Source organism: Rhinoraja longicauda, chromosome 29, assembly GCF_053455715.1.
Source record: "Rhinoraja longicauda isolate Sanriku21f chromosome 29, sRhiLon1.1, whole genome shotgun sequence".
Taxonomy (NCBI): Eukaryota; Metazoa; Chordata; class Chondrichthyes; order Rajiformes; family Arhynchobatidae; genus Rhinoraja; species Rhinoraja longicauda.
The window spans coordinates 10178019-10188089 of NC_135981.1; positions in this window are offsets into that span (position 1 = coordinate 10178019).

Genomic DNA, 10071 nt, shown 5'->3' on the forward strand with positions numbered 1-10071 from the left:
AGCTTAGTATAATAACATAAGAAACTGGAACAGGAAGATCCATCTGACTCTGAACCAGCTCTGCCGTTGATCAAGATCATGTTGATCTTCTATCTCTGTGCCATTTTTTAATGCTATCACACAATTCCTTGATTTCCTTGATGTCCTTAAGTTGCTGATTTCATTTGTCATGTTATTAATACAGTTGGATGCCCATTGGCTTTTTTTGCATCGACCTGTCTTTGTTATGTATCAGGTTGATGGCTGGAGCTTCTACAACTCTTACGATGGAGGAGACATCGCAGCCTGATTCTGTTCATCATTTTCAAACAGGACTTCAAACACATTGTTGTTCGTTGTGAGCCTGAACATTTGCAGCTACAAAACAAGATTGATGAATAGCTAACAGCATTCAATGTTAGCTCCAGTTTAGTGTGTTACACAACTGGATTGCAAGGATTTGCATACATTTTTGACTCCAGAGATTTAAGTGCACATTCCACGCAATACACCATTGAAGAGTACTTGGCTGATGTTGGCTAACCAGAATTTGTCTACTTGAAATAAGGTTATTTTTGAGACCTGCATATTCTCATGGTTATAACATTGCATACCCATGTGGAAGAGTACATATGGCTAGCAACTAAATTGAAGGCAGTGGAGGCCAATTCTCTGAATGCATTCAGGAGAGAGCTAGATAGAGCTCAAGGATAGCGGAGTCAGGGGGTATGGAGAGAAGGCAGGAACGGGGTACTGATTGAGAATGATCAGCCATGATCACATTGAATGGCGGTGCTGGCTCAAAGGGCCGAATGGCCTACTCCTGCACCTATTGTCTATTGTCTATAAATTAATTAGTGGCCATTGATGCTTTCTACACGATTAAATACTGCCATGCTTGTCAGGACACAGACGAGACCATTCAACCCACTGATTCTATGCAGGCTCTTCGAATAATCCCATTAGACTAATTCCCTCAATTATTTTCTGATAACCTTTTCTCTTCCACATGCCTTTTAACTCCCCACCGAATCTCCTGTCACTAGGCACAAAATATGATGGTCATTTATCCTAGCTACGTGGGAGAGAATTGGACCATGTTCAGGAAACCTCACAGGGGAAATAGACATTAGAGGTGTGCAAACTCCTCATCAATAGCTCCATAAGTCAGGATCAAAATTACATTGCTGGAGGTGTGAGGCAGCAGAACGAACCACTGCACTTCCATGTCTTCATTCAATACATTCCAGACAAGATTTCACTTGGAGTTTACTATCTACAAATAATGAAGTTTATGTGCAGCCTGCATTGAAAAATATATGTACTTTAACAGTGGGTATTTTAAATGGCATTTAACAAGCCTTTTGCAAAGCAATGGCATTTCAAATATTTCCTGATAATGAATTTGAAATAGCTGTCATTGCGATCACTCAAATTGAGAAATTGGCAAAAGAGAAACAGTTGCATACCAGATGATAGTGAGAAGTTTCTAATCAGCTTCAGACATCCTTTAGGAATAGGATGTTGCACTGCTGAACTATCTTGTATTCAGAGTTGGTTCTGCATTGCCTGACATTTAATTATGTAACAGCCTCAATCCAAATTGACTCTGGGTGAAGGGGTTGCCAATAACAATAAAGTCTGAATGGGCGGCACGGTAGCGCAGCGGTAGAGTTGCTGCTTTACAGCGAATGCAGCGCCGGAGACTCAGGTTCGATCCTGACTACGGGTGCTGCACTGTAAGGAGTTTGTACGTTCTCCCCGTGACCTGCGTGGGTTTTCTCCGAGATCTTCGGTTTCCTCCCACATTCCAAAGACGTACAGGTATGTAGGTTAATTGGCTGGGTAAATGTAAAAATTGTCCCTAGTGGGTGTAGGATAGTGTTAATGTACGGGGATCGCTGGGCGGCACGGACTTGGAGGGCCGAAAAGGCCTGTTTCCGGCTGTATATATATGATATGATATGATATGAAATGGAGCTTAAAGGAATGAGAGATGATCCAAGTGGAACGTATATATTTAAGTGGGTACATGTTATAAGGAAAGTTCCTGCAGTAGATTATCTAGAATTAGTGTCATGATAAAGTCAAACTCATTTCAGTGTGGAATGAGAAAAAAAATTCTCGTCTCATTTTAAATGAATCCTAGATACTGAGTCTTAGTACATCCCAGATTGAGATGATAGAGATGATAGACTTTGAAGAAGGGCCTCGACCCGAAACGCCACCCATTCCTTCTCTCGAGATATGCTGCCTGCCCCGCTGAGTTACTCCAGCTTTTTGTGTCTATCTTCAAGATGATAGACTTTTTGAGTACAGGGGAACATGGTATTTTATGAAACTGGCAGGTAGGTGGAGTTAAGGCCACAATCACATCAGCCATGATTTTATTAAATTATGGACTGGGCTTGAGGGCTCACATGACTAAACCCTCCAACTATTCATTACATTGCGATTTAAATTGGATATTGTTTCTCTTGTGCCTGCTTCTCCGATCTATCTAGCATGGACTGAACAATGCTTTAATTGTAATGCTATGAAGGGTATCATTAAATTGTTTTATGCAAAAAGTCAGTCACATATCAATTGTCAGAAACAGAAGAGGAAATAATAGATTGTGTCCAACCCCTACTGTGGTCTGTTGTGTTTGGTTTATAAATTCCTCTTCTTTCCATCTATTTTTAATGGCAACAACTGACCTCCTGCACTGCAGGTTCCATTCCAGCCCCCAGGCATATATCACATAGCTTCTTGTCCAAAACCTGATTAACTGCTCAGATGTCTTTTCTTCCAAATACTGTTTATTGAAGAAGGAGGTAAAACCTTATTTAGGGGAACAAGACCCTGTTACTCCTTCTTCATTCTGGAATTTGCCAGTACGTCTGTGAACTGAAATAACTACCCTTTCTCTCCGAAGATAATATTCTCAGGAGACACCTCACAATGGGAAACATGAGTAGGTTTCTCATCCAAACTCTAATCGTAGGTGGTTCATTAGTTGTCAGAGGCATAACGATCAATTTGTCAACATTCCTGACAATAAGAATAATTAGTTCCCTTATTAAACACGTTAAATTAAGAGTGCTGATTGGAAGATAAACAGCTACCAGGAATACTACAATTGTTTCGCTCACCACAGGTGCAACCCGAGTTGCTGTTTTTATTTTAGGATTTCAATATCTGCATAATTTTCCATTTGATTTTACTCTTTCCAAGTTGTCTCCTGCTTCCTTTCATTGCATCCAGCTGGTTTCTTGCTCATTTAACCTTCTCATATTCGCTGATTCAGGACATAGCTCTCTCAAAGCTCTGAGCACAGATTTGCTTGCTTAGGAGCTTACTTTGGACTTCGAACAACCAGGAACTCTCTGGGGTGGATGGAAGGAGTTTATATATTGGTTTCAGGCTCTGGCTCAGGGAGATGAGGGAAGGTGGAATATTTAATTTTGGAACCTTCATTATCTATAGCCTATTCTATGCATATTTTTAGCAATGATTGGCTTGGTATATAAATGTAAATTGTCCTCAGTGTGCATAGATAGTGTTAATGTGCAGGGATTGCTGGTCGGTGTGGACTCGTTAGGTCGAAGGGCCTGTTTCTGCACTGTATCTCTAAACTAAAAATTAAACTAATAATCATGGACATCGTTGTTTTCTCTTGGCCTTTTGGTCCACAGCATTGAGGTTAGCAGTAGATCTCCCTTATGGTTATCCTGACTGATACCAGCTAACCTATCAGAGATAAAACTGATTTTCTTGAATTGGGGTTTCACACTAAAAGTAATTTGTTGATGGACACAGCAGGTAAGCCACAACTGCCTGTCCCGCTGAGTTACTCCAGCTTTTTGTGTCTATCTTCAGTTTAAACCAACATCTGCAGTTCCTTCTTATACACTAACATCCTGGTGAATCTCTTCTGCACCCTTTCCAACCAGGAAGCAGTGGAGCAGCAGAGATTTCCAGCTTGACTTTTGTATAATTAACTCATTGATTTATTCTCTGTAAATCCTCTTCTGATTTTTTTTTCTTTGTGTTATCAGCAGAAAGGTCAACTTCATAGTTAGTTGCAACAGAAAGACATATAAAGTAGCTTTATAAACTTATGCACAGAGTTTGGTATGGCAGTCAGAACAAACCAAGAACCGTTCTGCAGTAAAAGAAAAACTGTTTATTGATTTGACAGGACTGGCAAACCAGTGTGCTGTAAATATGGATATCAGCTTGACCACATTCAGCTAAAAAATCAAAGGGCTCAAATCGCAGATGTCAACTAATCATTTGTCTGTCATTTAGCTTCCATTCACGTAGTTGAGTTGATTAAAAAGTGGGATGGATCCACTCTACACAACTGCAGTCCATTGCAGAAAGGTTTTAATTCCAGGAGAATATTGGAGAAAATGATAGCACAGGAGATTTCTGCAGCAGCAATATGATTCGAGGATTTTTTAAGGACATGTGCTACAAAGTGGAAGGGGGGAACAGTAAAGATTTGCATTGCTGCTGTAAAGCTCCAAAACCTTGGGGTTGGATCTTGGGGCTTAGTCACCAATTTCAGATGATTTAATGGGAAACTTTGATGAATTAGGAGATTGGGAGTTGGATCAAGTACAGTTGTGGCCTGCACAGTGGTTAAAATAATCACAGTCTTTACAAATGTGAGACTGTAACATAGAGGAAAGATATAGAAGTCTTTGGTGTATAGATTAGGGGTGAACATAAATGCAATGGGAGGGGAATTGAAGTTTTGGTTTATAAATCTGTTAAGTAAAAAATATATATTTTCCATTGTTTCCATTGGAACACATATGACCCTATCTCTTCCGCTTTCTTGAAAGCTTTGTTTATTTTCATCATAATTATTCTTTTAAACATGAGTACACCCCATCCATTTTTGTTTGGTGATAACATGTGGGATGGACCCTCATTGAGAGGCCTGAACCATTGGTTTGGGAACTATTTAAATCCCACCAATGACAAAAATCAGAAATCTAAAGATAGTGAATGTAAAACTAACAGATTATTGCCAAATCCATCTGATTCACCGATGTCCGTCATTGAAGGAAATCTGCAACCTGTACTCGGTTTTGGTCTATACGTGTTTTCAGACTCATGGACTCAGTTGGCTCTTAATTTCAGTGTGAAATGACATAGTAAACCATTCAGTTCACTTGTTCTTTTGCATTCAATCGATGCTGGCTGTGACTGTATCATGCCTTCTGCCTAGTACTAGTTGTTCCTATATTTCCAGCTTCAGCCGTTATAGCACCATCACCATCTCCATGAACATCCAAATATTCTGTCAACTTATGTGTTTTTGATATCACAAGTTGGTCTCTTCTTTCTTTTTCTTCCTTTGCTTCACGTTTTGCATTTCCAGAAGCATAATGACGTCCAATATCTCTGGCTCTATTGCTCATTGCTGTCTGCAATGGAAAAAAAATTCAATTAAATATGCATTTCATTGGGAGGAGTTGGCTGCGCCTAACGGCTGCGGCTCTCTGGCAGTCTGTTTGTCTTTTTTTTGTTGTTTGTTGTTTGTGTCGGTGTTGGGATGGTTTTTGTTTCTGTTTTTGGCTGTGTATGTGTGGGGGGGGGGGGGGGTGGGTGTGTTGGGAGGGGGGGGGGGTGGGGCGGGGGAAACCTTTCTTTTATTAGGTCTCTTCCCCGGGGCGCAGCTCGCCCGTGGGGCCTTCCATCGCCCGGCGCAGCTCGGCCGCTGGACTTAACATCGCCGGCGCGGCTCGGCCGCGGGACGTTTCAGTGCCCGGTGCGGCTCGGCTGCGGGACTTAACATCGCCGGCGCGGCTCGGCTGCGGGACTTAACATCGCCGGCGCGGCTCGGCTGCGGGACGTTTCAGTGCGCGGCTCGGCTGCGGGACTTAACATCGCCGGCGCGGCTCGGCTGCGGGACGTTTCAGTGCCCGGTGCGGCTCGGCCGCGGGATGTTTCGGTGCCCGGTGCGGCTCGGTCGCTGGACTTAACATCGCCGGCGCGGCTCGGCTGTGGGACGTTTCAGTGCCCGGTGCGGTTCGGCCGCGGGACGTTTCGGTGCCCGGTGCGGCTCGGCCGCTGGACTTAACATCGCCCGGTGCGGCCGCGGGACGTTTCAGTGCCCGGGGCGGCTCGGCCGGGTGGCCTTCCATCCCCTTGCGGGGGCTGTGCGTGTCGTTTGCCTCGGTAGGGGTCGAGCTGTCTGTCCGTGGGTGCGGGGGGAGGAGAGGGGAAGTTTTGTTGCCTCCATCACAGTGAGGGGGTGTTTGGAGTCACTGTGATGGATGTTTGTGTTGGGGTCGTGTGTCCTGTGTTCTTTTCTTTTTTTTGCTGTGACTGCTGAAATTTTGTTCGGTGTTGTGCCGAGTGACAATAAAGTTTTGTTATGTTATGTTATGTTATTTAAAAACAAATAGTTTATGTAAATAAACATGTGAACTTCAGGAAGTAAAAAGGTACATGTTGTAGGGACATAGGGATTGGCTGGGAGAGTCGAACCCTCGGATTGGGTAACGAGGTCACGCGGTGTGCCAGCGCGGGAGGGACAAGCAGTCTAGTGTTGAACTCCGTCTTATGAAGACGTTTTGTTGGTTGTCTGCAGTTTTGAGTGTTGCGATTGTCACGGAGGTTTGCCCATGCAATAAACTCCGTCTGCAACACACATCCGCTTCCAGACTCACCATATTGGTGACCCCGACGTGATCAACAATCACAAGAACATGTCGCAAGAAGGAGCGAGCAGTGGGCAGCCGAACGTGGTCGGCGTTCACCTGCCCCCGTTCTGGGCCCACCAACCGCACCTGTGGTTCGTGCAGGCAGAGGCCCAGTTTCACCTCCAAAAAGTCTCGGAGGACCAAGAGAAGTTCTACCACTTGGTAAGCGTCCTACCGCCCGAGGCGGCCGCGCGGGTGGGACGGTACCTGACCAGCCCCCACCAAACCGAGAAATACGAGGGGCTCAAGAAGCTCCTGCTGAGGACTTTTGGTTTTAGCCAAAACCAGCGGGCTCTGAAGCTCCTGCATTTACCAGAGCTAGGGGATCGGCTACCGTCTGTCCTGATGGCCGAAATGTTAACCTTGATCGATGAGCACCAACCTTGCATGATGTTCGAAGCGGCATTCCGGGTGAAATTGCCCCGGGACGTCAGAATAGTTTTGGCGGACGTCTCCTTCGAAGACCCGGTGGCATTCGCGGAGAAGGCTGACGCGCTCGTAACGGAGGACTCGACGAGAGACGACTCGGTAAATCGGGTTTCAAGGCCTAGGAGCGACCGGCCGCACGGCCAAGATGGCGGCGCATAGGCCGCCATTTTACAAAAAGCCCGCCAAGACGGAGCTGCAGCGCCCGCCATTTTGCAGCGGGCCCACACAACAGAGCCGCACAGGCGCGGCTGGTGTTTTTTCCACAAGCGGTGGGGCGGTGAAGCCCGAAATTGCAGGGCCCCGTGTACCTTTTCGGGAAATGCCTCGGCCGATCGAATATAGAGGCAGTCTCGATCGGCCGCAATCGCTGCCTCTACGTCACGGATCGAGGTACCGGCACCGTTTTCCTGGTCGATACGGGAGCTGTCGTTAGCATCGTGCCTCCCTACGGCTGCGAAGTTCGAGCAGGTAGGAAAGGTCCGTCCCTCATTGCGGTCAACGGCAGTCCCATCCGCACCTACGGCAAGAGGGCCATGTCCCTGTTCTTCGGGTCCGAGACCTACCATTGGGATTTCATCGTTGCCGACGTGGGCCAGGCCATCTTGGGCGCGGATTTCCTCTGGGCTTTTTTGTTTGTCGCAGACGTCTGCGGGAAGGGCCTGCAACCCTCGGCTAGCAGCGTGGAGCCTGCTACTCCTCCACCTGCCACCCCACCCTGCCCGTCGATCCGGGCCATCACCACGGCTCCCGATCAGTTCGCTGCGGTCCTCGCCGACTTCCCGGAGCTCCTCATACAACGGTTCGATGCCCCTTCCGCTAAGCACGGTGTCGTCCACTTCATCTCTCTGGAGGGGCCGCCTGTATTCGCCCGGGCTCGGCGCCTGCCTCCCGACAAGCTGGCCATGGCTCGGGAGGAGTTCCTGAATTTGGAACGGCTGGGGATTGTTCGTCCTTCAGACAGCCCGTGGGCCTCCCCCTTGCATATGGTCTCCAAAGCATCTGGGGGGTGGAGACCATGTGGGGATTACCAGCGTCTTAACGCTGCCACCACGGCTGACCGCTATCCGATCCCTCACATACAGGACTTCTCAGCCAGCCTCGAGGGCGCTACGGTGTTCTCGAAGATCGATTTGGTGCGGGGATATCATCAGATCCCCGTCCACCCACCGGACATTCCCAAGACGGCTACGATTACTCCGTTTGGTTTATTTGTGGTTACGCATGCCGTTCGGTCTCAAAAACGCGGCTCAGGCATTCCAACGTCTCATGGATCATGTGGGTCGCGGATTGTCTTTTATGTTTATTTATCTCGACGACATCCTGGTTGCTAGTCGTTCGGTCCCAGAGCACCTGGTCCACCTTCGCACTGTGTTCCAGAGGCTGCAGGACCACGGCCTGATTTTCCACCCGTCCAAATGCCAGTTCGGCCTGTCCTCGGTGGATTTCCTGGGTCACCGGGTCACACCGGCCGGTGCCACTCCCTTGCCCGCTAAGGTGGACGCCGTCCGCTCTTTTCCCCGCCCTACCACCATCAGCGCCGCCTTTGACACCATAAATCACTCCATTCTCCTCACCCGACTTGAAACCTCCCTTAACATCACCGGCACAGCCCTATCCTGGTTTAAATCTTACCTCTCTGACAGACGCCAGTTCATCTCCATTAACAACTGTAAATCCCCCACCGCTCCCCTCCCCCAAGGTGTCCCCCAAGGCTCAGTCCTTGGCCCCCTCCTCTTCATCCTCTACCTGTTCCCCCTTGGTCAATTAATCCGCCGTCATGGTCTCAACTTCCACTGCTTCGCCGATGATATCCAGCTCCTCATCTCCACCAAGTCAATCTCCTCCACCACACACTCTACACTGACAAACTGCATTACTGAAATAAAATCTTGGCTTCAATCAAACTTCCTCAAACTCAATTGCAACAAATCTGAAATCATCATCATTGGTCCAAAAATGCTCACCAAATCCACCCAAAACTTCATCCTCAACATTGATGGTCTCCCAGTATCCACCTCACCTCACATCCGGAATCTTGGAATCATCCTTGATCAAACCCTCTCCTTCGACAAACACATCAAACACATCACAAAGACAGCCTTCTTCCACCTCAAAAACATTGCCCGTCTCCGTCCATCCCTCTCCTCCACAGCTGCAGAAACCCTCATCCACGCCTTCATCACCTCCCGTCTGGACTACTGCAACAGCCTCCTCTATGGCGCACCCTCAAAAATCATCAATAAACTTCAATACATTCAAAACTCCGCTGCCCGTCTACTCACACACACCTCGATCCGTGACCATATCACCCCCGTCCTTTATAAACTCCACTGGCTCCCCATCCCCCAGAGAATCCAGTACAAAATCCTCCTCATAACCTACAAAGCCCTCCATAACCTGGCCCCATCCTACCTGACCGACCTCCTCCACAGGCACACTCCCACCTGCACCCTCCGCTCTGCCGCTGCCAATCTCCTATCCCCCCACATCCGGACTAAACTCAGATCCTGGGGGGACAGGGCTTTCTCCATCGCTGCTCCCACCCTATGGAACTCACTACCCCAAACCGTTAGAGACTCCCCCACACTCACCACATTCAAAACATCGCTGAAGTCCCACCTGTTCAGTACTGCCTTCAACCACTGAAGGTCACCTCACCTACTGTCTCCTTTCTCTGTTCATTTATTTATTTACTTATTTATCTATTTATTAATTTCCCTATGTTCTCAAAATCTCTGTAAAGCGTCTTTGAGTATATGAAAAGCGCTATATAAATAAAATGTATTATTATTATTATTAAAGGCTTGCAGGAATTCGTGGGCATGGTAAATTTTTATCACCGGTTCGTGCCCGCGGCAGCTCGGATCATGCGCCCCCTTTTTCAATGCCTCGCGGGTAATCCCGCTGAGTTGGTCTGGTCCACAGCTGCCGAGGCGGCCTTTGATGCGGTCAAGCTGGC